General features: G+C 35.0%; 2 non-coding genes across 2 annotated transcripts; both read left to right on the top strand.

Moving 5' to 3' along the window:
• The first annotated feature begins 213 nt into the window (after positions 1 to 213).
• LOC112804734 (small nucleolar RNA R71) lies at positions 214 to 321 on the top strand. Its single transcript, XR_003203351.1, has one exon. It is a non-coding gene; the product is annotated as a small nucleolar RNA R71 (small nucleolar RNA).
• A 6,546-nt stretch (positions 322 to 6,867) lies between these two features.
• On the top strand, positions 6,868 to 6,971 carry LOC112804681 (small nucleolar RNA R71). The gene has a single exon (XR_003203294.1). It is a non-coding gene; the product is annotated as a small nucleolar RNA R71 (small nucleolar RNA).
• The last annotated feature ends 5,886 nt before the right edge of the window (positions 6,972 to 12,857 follow it).

The following is a 12,857-nucleotide window of genomic DNA, read 5'->3' as shown; positions in this document are numbered from 1 at the left end:
TTCAAGAACTCCCTTCTTCTGAGGCGTCCTATTATTCACGGACTTCATCTCAGAAGTGTACATGAACTGGTTATTTGTAACCATGTCAATAAGCTCTTGAGCTTCTGTAGGCGTTTTCTTTAGGTGAATGGATCCACCAGCAGAATGGTCCAGTGACATCTTGGAAAATTCAGATAGACCATAATAGAATATATCCAAAATGGTCCACTCTGAAAGCATGTCAGCAGGACACCTTTTGGTCATCTGCTTGTATCTTTCCCAAGCTTCATAGAGGGATTCACCATCTTTCTGTTTGAAAGTTTGAACATCCACTCTAAGCTTGCTCAGCTTTTGAGGAGGAAAGAACTTAGCCAAGAAGGCTGTGACCAGCTTATCCCAAGAGTCCAGGCTATCTTCAGGTTGTGAGTCCAACCATGTTCTAGCTCTGTCTCTTACAGCAAAAGGGAAAAGCATGAGCCTGTAGACTTCAGGATCTACTCCATTAGTCTTAACAGTCTCACAGATCTGCAAGAACTCAGTTAAAAACTGGTAGGGATCTTCTAATGGAAGCCCATGGAACTTGCAGTTTTGTTGCATTAGAGCAACTAGTTGAGGTTTCAACTCAAAATTATTTGCTCCAATGGCAGCGATTGAGATGCTTCTTCCATCAAACATGGAAGTAGGTGTAGTATAATTACCAAGCATCCTCCTTGCATTATTGTTGTTGGGTTCGGCTGCCATATCCTTTTCTTGTTCAAAAATTTCAGTAAGGTTGTCTCTGGATTGTTGTATTTTAGCTTCTCTCAGTTTCCTCTTCAGAGTCTTTTCAGGTTCAGGATCAGCTTCAACAAGAATACCTTTTTCCTTGTTCCTGCTCATATGAAAAAGAAGAGAACAGAAAAGGAAGAGGAATCCTCTATGTCACAGTATAGAGATTCCTTTATGTTAGTAGAAGAAGAAAGGAATAGAAGAAGGAAAAGAGTTAAGAATCCAAACACAAGGGGGAAGATAGGTTCGAATTCTTGAAATGAAGAGAAGTCTTAGTAAATAAATAAATAAATAGAAGAAGATGAGAGGGAGAGAATTTCGAAAATAAATTTTGAAAAAGGGTTAGTGATTTTCAAAAATTAAGAGAAGAAATAAAAATAAAATTAAAATTTGAAACAATTAATTAATTAAAAGGATTTTGAAAAAAAGGGAGATGTTTTTCAAAAATTTAGAGAGAAAAGTAGTTAGATGGTTTTGAAAAAGATAAGAAACAAACAAAAAGTCAATTAGTTGGTTGAAAAAGATTTGAAAATCAATTTTGAAAAAATAAGAAGTTAGAAAAGATTTTGAAATTGATTTTTGAAAAAGATATGATTGAAAAGATATTTTGAAAAAGATTTAATTTAAAATTAAAATTGATTACTTGATTAACAAGAAACTAAAAGATATGATTCTAGAATTTAAAGATTGAACCTTTCTTAACAAGAAAGTAACAAACTTCAAATTTTTGAATCAATCACATTAATTGTTAGTAAAGTTTTCGAAATTTTGAAATAAAGATAAGAAAAAGATTTTGAAAATAAATTTTAAAAATTTTCAAAAATAATAGAAAAAATGAAAAAGATTTGATTTTTGAAAAAGATTTTGAAAAGATAAGATTTTTAAAATTAAAAATTTGACTTGACTTATAAGAAATAGCTAAGTTTTAAAAAATTTTGACTAAGTCAACTCAAATTTTCGAAATTTTGAAAAAAATAAGGAAAAGATATTTTTTGATTTTTTGAATTTTTAATGAGGAGAAAGGAAAACACCAATATGACCCAAAACATGAAAATTTTTGGATCAAAACCAATGATGCATGTAAGAACACTATGAATGTCAAGATGAACACTAAGAACACTTTGAAGATCAAGATGAACATCAAGACTTATTTTTGAAAAATTTTAAAGAAAAGAAAAACATGCAAGACACCAAACTTAGAAATTTTTCATGTTTAGACACTATGAATGCAAGAATGCATATGAAAAACAACTAAAGACACAAAACAAGAAAATTTAAAGATCAAACAAGAAGACTTATCAAGAACAACTTGAAGATCATGAAGAACACATGCATGAATTTTTGAAAAATACAAAAGTTTTTGAAAACATGCAATTGACACCAAACTTAAAAATTGACACTAGACTCAAACAAGAAACACAAAATATTTTTGGTTTTTATGATTTTATAAAATTTTTTTGGGTTTTATTTTATATTTTTCGAAAACATATTCTGGAAAAAGGAAGTAATGAATCCAAAGTCCTCAATTAGATTTCCAAGAATCATGTAATGTTAGTCTAAAGCTCCAGTCCAAGAATTAGACATGGCTATACAGCCAACCAGGCTTCAACATATTACATGAAACTCTAGAATTCATTCTTAAAAACTCTGAAAATTTTCGAAAACAGGTGATAAATTTTTGAAAGATTTTTGAAATTTTTTTTTCGAAAATAAAACAAAAAGAAAATTACCTAATCTGAGCAACAAGATGAACCGTCAGTTATCCAAACTCAAACAATCCCCGGCAACCGTGCCAAAAACTTGGTGCACGAAATTATGATCTCTAACAATGGCATTCAACTTGGTGTGCGCATCTATTAACTCAGCACTTTCTTCACAACTTCGCACAACTAACCAGCAAGTGCACTAGGTCGTCCAAGTAATAAACCTTACGTGAGTAAGGGTTGATCCCACGGAGATTGTTGGTATGAAGTAAGATATGGTCATCTTGTAAATCTCAGTTAGGCAGATAATAAATGGTTATGAAATTTTCGAATAGTAATAATAAATAAATAGAAAATAAAGATAGAAATACTTATGTAAATCATTGGTGAGAATTTCAGATAAGTGTATGGAGATGCTTTGTCCCTGTTGGATCTCTGCTTTCCTCTGCCTTCCTTCAATCCTTCTTACTCCTTTCCATGGCAAGCTGTATGTAGAGCATCACCGTTGTCAATGGCTACATCCCATCCTCTCAGTGGAAAAGGTCCAAATGCTCTTGTCACAGCATGACTAATCATCTGTCGGTTCTCGATCATGTCGGAATAGAATCCATTAATTCTTTTGCGTTTCTCATCACGCCCAACAATCACGAGTTTGAAGCTCGTCAGAGCCATTCAATGCCTGAATCCTACTCGGAATACCACAGACAAGGTTTAGACTTTTTGGATTCTCATAAATGCCGCCAACAATTCTAGCTTATACCACGAAGATTCTGATCAAGGAATCCAAGAGATATGCGTTTAGTCTAAGGTAGAACGGAAGTGGTTGTCAGTCACGCGTTCATAGGTGAGAATGATGATGAGTGTCACGGGTCATCACATTCGTCATGGTGAAGTGCAACGAATATCTTAGAATAAGAATAAGCCGAATTGAATAGAAAATAGTAGTAATTTCATTAAAACTCGAGGTACAGCAGAGCTCCACACCCTTAATCTATGGTGTGTAGAAATTCCACCATTGAAAATACATAAGTGATGGTGGTCCAGGCCTGGCCGAGAGGCCAGCCTCCAAAACATGATCAAAGGATCAAAATACAATCCAGAGATCAAAGACTAAAACCAAGATGTCTAATACAATAGTAAAATGTCCTATTTATACTAGACTAGCTACTAGGGTTTACAGAAGTAAGTAATTGATGCAGAAATCCACTTCCGGGGCCCACTTGGTGTGTGCTTAGGCTGAGCTTGAGCTTTACATGTGCAGAGGCTTCTCTTGGAGTTAAACACCAAGTTGTAACGTGTTTTTGGCGTTTAACTCTAGTTCGTGATGTGTTTCTGGCGTTTGACTCTAGAATGCAGCATGGAATTGGCGTTGAACGCCAGTTTTTCGTCATCTAATCTCAAATAAAGTATAAACCATTAAATATTCCTGGAAAGCTCTGGATGTCTACTTTCCAACGCCGTTAAGAGCACGCCATTTGGAGTTCTGTAGCTCCAGAAAATCTATTTCGAGTCCAGGGAGGTCAGAATCCAACAGCATCAGCAGTCCTTTGTCAGCCTTCTATTAGAGTTTTGCTCAGGTTCCTCAATTTCAGCCAGAAAATACCTGAAATCATAGAAAATACACAAACTCATAGTAAAGTCCAGAAATGTGAATTTAGGATAAAAACTAATGAAAAATCCCTAAAAGTAGCTAGATCCTACTAAAAACAATCTAAAAACAATGCCAAAAAACGTATAAATTATCCGCTCATCAATGGGCTTTTGAGATGAATCTCTCCATCTCCCATGACTCGGAGGTGAAAGCTTTTGTCTTCCCTTTCCTCATTCTAGAGGTTTCTCCGGCCTTAGGTGCCATAAATGGTTATGGAAAAACAAAAAGCTATGCTTTTACCACACCAAACTTAGAATGTTGCTCATCCTCGAGCAAAAGAAGAAAGAATAGATGATGAAGAAGAAGAAGATATGTAGGAGAGGGAGAGAGATATGTATTCAGCCAAGGGAGATAAGAGAGGGTAGTGATGTGTGAAAATGAAGAAGGATAGAGGGGTTTATATAGTGGAGGGAGAGGGGTTAGGGTTCGGTCATTTAGGGTGGGTTTGGGTGGGAAAGAGATTTTGAATTTGAAGGTAGGTGGGGTTTATGGGGAAGAGTGTTATGAAAAGGTGTGAGAGAGAGGGAGAAGGTAGGTGGGGATCCTGTGGGGTCCACAGATCCTGAGGTGTCAAGGATTTCTCATCCCTGCACCCTTTAGGTGTATAAAATGCCCTTTATATGCAATCCTGGCGTTTAACGCCAGACTGCAGCATGTTTCTAGCATTAAACGCCACATCCATGCTTGTTTTGGGCGTTCAACGCCAATCTGCAGCATGTTTCTAGCGTTGAACGCCACTTCCATGCTTGTTTCTGGCGTTTAATGCCAACTCTCCTCAGGGTGTAATCCTGGCGTTTAAATGCCAGACTGCTGCTTATTTCTGGCCTTCAACGCCAGCTTCATGCTCTGTTCTGGCGTTGAATGCCAGCCAGATGCTCCTTACTGGCGTTTAAACGCCAGTAGGCTCTTCCTCCAAGGTGTGCTATTTCTTCTGCTATTTTTTATTCTGTTTTTATTTTTTGCAATTGTTTTGTGACTCCACATGATCATAAACCTAATAAAACATAAAAGAACAATAGAAATATATATAAATAAAAATTGGGTTGCCTCCCAATAAGCGCTTCTTTAATGTCAATAGCTTGACAGTGAGCTCTCATGGAGCTTCACAGATGTTTAGAGCATTGTTGGAACTGCTCAACACCAAAGTTAGAGTTTGGTTGTGGCCTCCCAACACCAAACTTAGAGTTTAATTGTGGGGGCTTTATTTGACTCTGTATTGAGAGAAGCTTATCGTGCCTCTTTTTCATGGTTGCAGAGGAAGATCCTTGAGTTTTAAACACAAGGTAGTCCCCATTCATTTGAAGGACTAGTTCACCTCTGTCAACATCAATCACATCTTTTGCTGTGGCTAGGAAGGGTCTTCCAAGAATGATGGATTCATTCTCATCCTTCCCAGTGTCTAAGATTATGAAATCAGCAGGGACGTAAAGGCCTTTAACCTTCACTAACACGTCCTCTACCAATCCATAAGCTTGTTTTATTGACTTGTCTGCCATCTCTAATAAGATTCTTACAGCTTGTACCTCAAAGATCCCCAGCTTCTCCATTACAGAGAGTGGCATAAGATTTATACCTGACCCTAGGTCACATAGAGCCTTCTCAAAGGTCATGGTGCCTATGGTACATGATATTAAGAATTTACCAGGATCTTGTTTCTTTTGAGGTAGAGTTTGTTAAACCCATGTATCTAGTTCACTAATGAGCAAGGGAGGTTCACTTTTCCAAGTCTCATTACCAAATAACTTGGCATTCACCTTCATGATGTCTCCTAAATATTGAACAACTTGCTCTTTAGTTACATCTTCATCCTCTTTAGAGGAAGAATAGTTCTCAGAGCTCATGAATGTTAAAAGGAGATTCAATGGAATCTCTATGGTCTCTAGGTGAGCCTCAGATTCCTTAGGTTCTTCAGTTTGGAACTCCTTTTTGTTCAGAGGACGTCCCAGGAGGTCTTCCTCACTGGGATTCACGTCCTCCCCTTCCTCTTTGGATTCGGCTATTTTGATTATATCAATGGCCTTGCACTTTCTTTTTGGATTCTCCTCTGTATTGCTTGGGAGAGTACTAGGAGGAGTTTTAGTGATTTTCTTACTCAGCTGACCCACTTGTGCCTCCAAGTTTCTAATGGAGGACCTTGTTTCATTCATGAAACTTAAAGTGGCCTTAGATAAATCAGAGACTATGTTTGCTAAGCTAGAGGGGCTCTTCTCAGAATTCTCTGTCAGTTGCTGAGAAGATGATGAAAAAGGCTTGCTATTGCTAAACCTGTTTCTTCCACCATTATTAAAGCCTTGTTGGGGCTTTTGTTGATCCTTCCATGAGAAATTTTGATGATTTCTCCATGAGAAATTATAGGTGTTTCCATAAGGTTCACCCATGTAATTCACCTCTGCCATTGCAGGGTTCTCAGAATCATAAGCTTCTTCTTTAGAAGATGCTTCTTTAATACTGTTGGATACATTTTACCATCCATTCAGACTCTGAGAAATCATGTTGACTTGCTGAGTCAACATTTTATTTTGAGCCAATATGGCATTCAGAGCATCAATTTCAAAAACTCCCTTCCTCTGAAGCATCCCATTACTCACAGGATTCCTCTTAGAGGTGTACATGAATTGGTTTTTTGCAACCATGTCAATGAGTTCTTGAGCTTCTGCAGGCATTTTCTTTAGGTGAATGGATCCACCTGCAGAATGGTCCAGTGACATCTTAGAAAGCTCAGATAGACCATCATAGAATATATCTAAAATGGTCCACTTTGAAAGCATGCCAGAAGGACACTTTTTGGTCAACTGCTTGTATCTTTCCCAAGCTTCATAGAGGGATTCACCATCTTTTTGCTTGAAGGTCTGAACATCCACTCTAAGCTTGCTCAGCTTTTGAGGAGGAAAGAACTTGGCCAAGAAGGCCGTGACCAGCTTATCCCAAGAGTCCAGGCTATCTTTAGGTTGTGAGTCCAACCATGTTCTAGCTCTGTCTCTTACAGCAAAAGGGAAAAGCATGAGCCTGTAGACTTCAGGATCTACTCCATTAGTCTTAACAGTCTCACAAATCTGTAAGAATTCAGTTAAAAATTGATAGGGATCTTCTGATGAAAGTCCATGGAACTTGCAGTTCTGTTGCATTAGAGCAACTAGTTGAGGCTTCAGCTCAAAATTTTTTGCTCCAATGGTAGGGATTGAGATGCTTCTTCCATAAAAATTAGAAGTAGGTGTAGTATAATCACCAAGCATCCTCCTTGTATTATTGTTGTTGTCATTATTTTCGGCTGCCATCTCCTCTTCTTTTTCAAAAATTTTTGTAAGGTTTTCTCTGGATTATTGTATTTTAGCTTCTCTTAGTTTCTTCTTCAGAGTCCTTTCAGGTTCAGAATCTGCTTCAACAAGAATGTTCTTGTCCTTGCTCTTGCTCATATGAAAAAGAAGGGAACAGAAAATAATAATAGGGATCCTCTTTACCACAGTAGAGAGATTCCTTTATGTAAGTAGAAGAAGAAAAGAATAGAAGAAGAAGGGGAAAATTCGAACACAGAAGGGAAGAGAGGGTTCGAATTTTAAGATGAAGAGAAGTGTTAGTAAATGAATAAATAATAGAAAGAGATGAGAGAAGAAAGAAATTCGAAAATTGTTTTTGAAAAAAAGGTTAGTGATTTTCGAAAATTGAGAGAAAAAATAAAATTAAAATTAAAATTTGAAACAATTAGTTAGTTAAAAGAATTTTGAAAAAGGGTGAGGGATTTTCGAAAATTAGAGAGAGAAAAGTAGTTAGGTGGTTTTGAAAAAGATAAGAAACAAACAAAAGTCAATTAGTTAGTTGAAAAAGATTTGAAAATCAATTTTGAAAAGATAAGAAGTTAGAAAAGATTTTGAAATTGATTTTGAAAAGATATGATTTAAAAAAGATATGATTAAAAAGATATGATTGAAAAGATATTTTAAAAAAGATTTGAAAAGGAAATTAAAGAAATTTGATTTTTAAAAATAAAATTGATTACTTGACTAACAAGAAACTAAAAGATATGATTCTAGAATTTAAAGATTGAACCTTTCTTAACAAGAAAGTAACAAACTTCAAATTTTTGAATCAATCACATTAATTATTAGTAAAGTTTTTAAAAATTATGAAATAAAATTAAGAAGAAGATTTTGAAATCAATTTTTAAAATTTTTGAAAAATAATAAAAAATGAAAAAGATTTGATTTTTGAAAAAGTTTTGAAAAGATAAAATTTTTAAAATTGAAATCGACTTGACTAACAAGAAACAACTTATTTTAAAAAATTTTGACTAAGTCAACCCAAAGATTTCGAATTTTATGAGAGAAATAAGGAAAAGATATTTTTTTTGATTTTTTTGAATTTTTTTAATGATGAAAGAGAAAAACACAAAAATGACTCACAACATGAAAATTATGAATCAAAACACATGATGCATGCAAGAACACTATGAACGTCAAGATGAACACCAACAACACTTTGAAGATCAAGATGAACATCAAGACTTATTTTTGAAAAATTTTTAAGAAAAGAAAAAAACATGCAAGACACCAAACTTAGAAATTTTCAATGCTTAGACACTATGAATGCAAAAATGCATATGAAAAACAACAAAAAACACAAAACAAGAAAATTTAAAGATCAAACAAGAAGACTTACCAAGAACAACTTGAAGATCATGAAGAACACCATGCATGAATTTTTCGAAAAAATGCATAAATTCTAAAAACATGCAATTGACACCAAACTTAAAAATTGACACTAAACTCAAACAAGAAACACAAAATATTTTTGGTTTTTATGATTTTATTAATTTTTTTGGATTTTTCAAAAATTATTTTTTTTTGAAAAACGAAAACAAGGAAAAAAAATTTGAAAGATTTTTGAAAACATTTTGAAAATAAAATTACCTAATCTGAGCAACAAGATGAACCGTCAGTTGTCCAAACTCGAACAATCCCCGGCAATGGCGCCAAAAACATGGTGCACGAAATTGTGATCATCAACAATGGCGCCAATAGACTTGGAGCTCTCAAATGTGAATCACACTTTGTCATAACTTCGCATAACTAACCAGCAAGTGCACTGGGTCGTCCAAGTAATACCTTACGTAAGTAAGGGTCGATCCCACGGAAATTCTTGGTATGAAGCAAGCTATGGTCATCTTGTAAATCTCAGTTAGGCGGATAATAATAGTTATAATGGTTTTCAAATATAAAGATATATAAAGCATAAAGTAAAGATAGAGATACTTATGTAATTCATTGGTGAGAATTTCAGATAAGTGCATAGAGATGCTTTGTTCCTGTTGAATCTCTACTTTCCTACTGCCTTCATCCAATCTTTCATACTCCTTTCCATGGCAAGTTGTATGACGTCACCGTTGTCAATGGCTACTTCCCGTCCTCTCAGTAAAAATGGTCCAAATGCTCTGTCACAGCACGACTAATCATCTGTCGGTTCTCGATCATGTCGGAATAGAATCCAGTGATTCTTTTGCGTCTGTCACTATGCCCAACACTCGCGAGTTTGAAGCTCGTCACAGTCATTCAATCCCTGAATCCTACCCAGAATACCACAGACAAGGTTTAGACTTTCCGGATTCTCAAGAATGCTGCCAATAGATTCTAGCTTATATCACGAAGATTTTGATTAAGGAATCCAAGAGATACACGCTCATTCTAAGGTAGAACAGAAGTGGTTGTCAGTCACCCGTTCATAGGTGAGAATGATGATGAGTGTCACGGATCATCACATTCATCATGTTGAAGTACAACGAATATCTTAGAATAAGAATAAGCTGAATTGAATAGAAGAATAATAGTAATTGCATTAATACTCGAGGAACAGCAGAGCTCCACACCTTAATCTATGGTGTGTAGAAACTCTACCGTTGAAAATACATAAGTGATAATGGTGTTCATTGGCTTTGGCCCCAAAGAGGGAACCGGAATAACCAAGATGTGGTCAAAAGACTCTGGTCTAAGGACTAGGCATCCAAAGATGAAAATACAATAGTAAAAAGTCCCATTTATACTAGACTAGCTACTAGGGTTTACAGAAATAAATCTAAGTGCAGAAATCCACTTCCGAGGTCCACTTTGGTGTGTGCTTGGGCTGAGCTTGAGCGTTACATGTGCAGAAGCTTCTCTTGGGGTTAAACTCCAAGTTGTAACGTGTTTTTGGCGTTTAACTTTGGTGACGTGTTTCTGGCGTTTTACTCCAGAATATAGCATGGAACTGTCGTTGAACGCCAGTTTGCGTTATCTAAACTTGAATAAAGCATGGACTATTATATATTGCTGGAAAGCCCTGGATGTCTACTTTATAACGCAGTTGAGAGCGCACCAGTTGGAGTTCTGTAGCTCCAGAAAATTTATTTCGAGTGCAGGGAGGTCAGAATCCAACAACATCAGCAGTCCTTTGTCAATCTTCTATCAGATTTTTGCTCAGGTCCCTCAATTTCAACCAGAAAATACCTGAAATCACAGAAAAATATACAAACTCATAGTAAAGTCGAGAAATGTAAATTTTGCATAAAAACTAATAAAAACATCCCTAAAAGTAGCTAGATCCTACTAAAAACTACCTAAAAACAATGCCAAAAAGCGTATAAATTATCCACTCATCAAGCATTCTGCATTTAGTTGCATTCATAGGTTGCATTTCATACATTTTACCATTCCTCTTCACTCTCTTATAGCTTCTCTTGAGCTTAGCATGAGGACATGCTAATGTTTAAGTGTGGGAAGGTTGATAAACCACTATTTTATGGTATATCTTGTGCTCAATTGAGTGGTTTTTATCAAGTCTTTGCACACTTATTCATACTAATTGTATGTTTTACAATTCCTTCCCAGAATTTGTTCTATGATTGAAAACTTGCTTCCTAGAGTCTTTAATTTGTGTATTTTAATCATCTCTTATTACTATTTCATTCCGTGATATGTGCGTCAAGTGATTTCAGAGATTACAGGGCAGGAATGGCTCAGAGGATAGAAAGAAAACAATCAAAAGTGGAAGGAATACAAGAAACTGAAGGAATTGCCAAAGCTGTCAGCCTGACCTCTTTGCACTCAAACGGTCATAACTTGAGCTACATAGGTCCAAATGATGCGGTTGTAGTTGCGTTGGAAAGCTAACTTCTGGGGCATCGATTTGATATATAATTTGCCATAGTGGCCATACAGCTAGGTGACGTGAACGTGTGCTCTACGCGGATGCATCGCAGTGACGAAAATTAGCGTGGCAGATTTCGCCCTCAGGGATTTCTGGGCTATTTCCGGCCCAGTTTCAAGCCTAGAAAACACAGATTAAAGGCTGTAAAGTGGAGGGATGAGGGGATAGGACTCATAATTCACTTTACACAATTTAGATGTAGTTTTTAGAGAAAGAGGTTCTCTCCTCTCTCTTAGGATTTAGGATTAGGATTCCTCTTAAAGGAATTAGGATTTCATCTTCTTCGATCACAGGTTCAATGTTCCTTTTATTTATTTTCTCAATTTGGTTTATGAACTCTTTATGTTTAGATTAATTTTCTATTTTCATACAATTTGAGGTATTTCAGTTATATGATTTTTATTTAGCTTTCTATATTCTTTGCTTTAGTTGATTAATTGGTAACTCTTGAGTTGTCAAACTCATTATGATTGATAATTGATATCTTTGCTGATTGATTTAGATTCCTATAACTCTAGTCTTTCCTCAAGAGTTGACTAGGACTTTAGGTGTTAAATTGATTATCTACTTGACTTACCTTCATAGTTAGAGTTTGACTCAATGGGAGCAAAAATATAACTCTCTGTCTTCCAGTATTACCACCGGATACATACATGCCACAGACACATAACTGGGTGAGCCTTTTCAGATTGTGACTCAGCTTTGCTAGAGTCCCAATTAGAGGTGTCCAGGGTTCTTAAGCACACTCTTTTTGCCTTGGATCACGACTTCATTATTATTATTATTATTATTATTATTATTATTATTATTATTATTATTATTATTATTATTATTATTATATTATTATTATTATTATTAATTATTATTATTATTATTATTATTATTATTATTAATTATTATTATTAGTATTCACATGCTTTTTCTTGCTTCAAGAATCATTATTTATGCTTTTTCAGATCCTAGTAGCACTCTAGTCGCTCAAGTGTTTAGGTTGATTCTCTCAATTCTTCCTATCATGCTTTCTAAGATTTTTTTTCTTCTAACAATCAAAATTATTCAATCATCATACATTCATATGAGTCTTTTCATAGTTGTAATGGTAGATCATAAGGATGCATATTTGGTCAATAGCTTGAATTGAATCTTATAAGCTAAACTTCCATAACTATGAATCATACAATTCAAAGCTAGCTAATACCATTTTTCTCTATTTTTCCACTACTCATGATTTCCTTTTCATTCCAACTATGCATTGATTTATGAGCTTGCTTGGGCTTTTGTCCTTTGTATTCTTTTTTTTTTCTTTGTTTCTTTCTTTTCTATTTTTTTTTTTTTTTTTTTTTCTTTTTCTATATTTTTTTTTTTTTCTATATTTTTCTTTCTTTCCATATTATATATTTTCTTTTTTTTCATTTTTCTTTCTATATAAGAATCAATGCATAAGGTTTACATTTGATCAATCATGAGCATGTACCCTTTCCAATATTTACCAAATACAAATACCCTTTATTCACCAATGTCAAATTTCCACTTGATGATACACCACACTAGCCAAGCTAATCAAGATCCAAATAGGACATTTA

This window comes from Arachis hypogaea, chromosome 5 (genome assembly GCF_003086295.3).
Source record: "Arachis hypogaea cultivar Tifrunner chromosome 5, arahy.Tifrunner.gnm2.J5K5, whole genome shotgun sequence".
NCBI classification, from domain to species: domain Eukaryota; kingdom Viridiplantae; phylum Streptophyta; class Magnoliopsida; order Fabales; family Fabaceae; genus Arachis; species Arachis hypogaea.
This window is presented reverse-complemented; position numbering and strand designations above follow the sequence as displayed.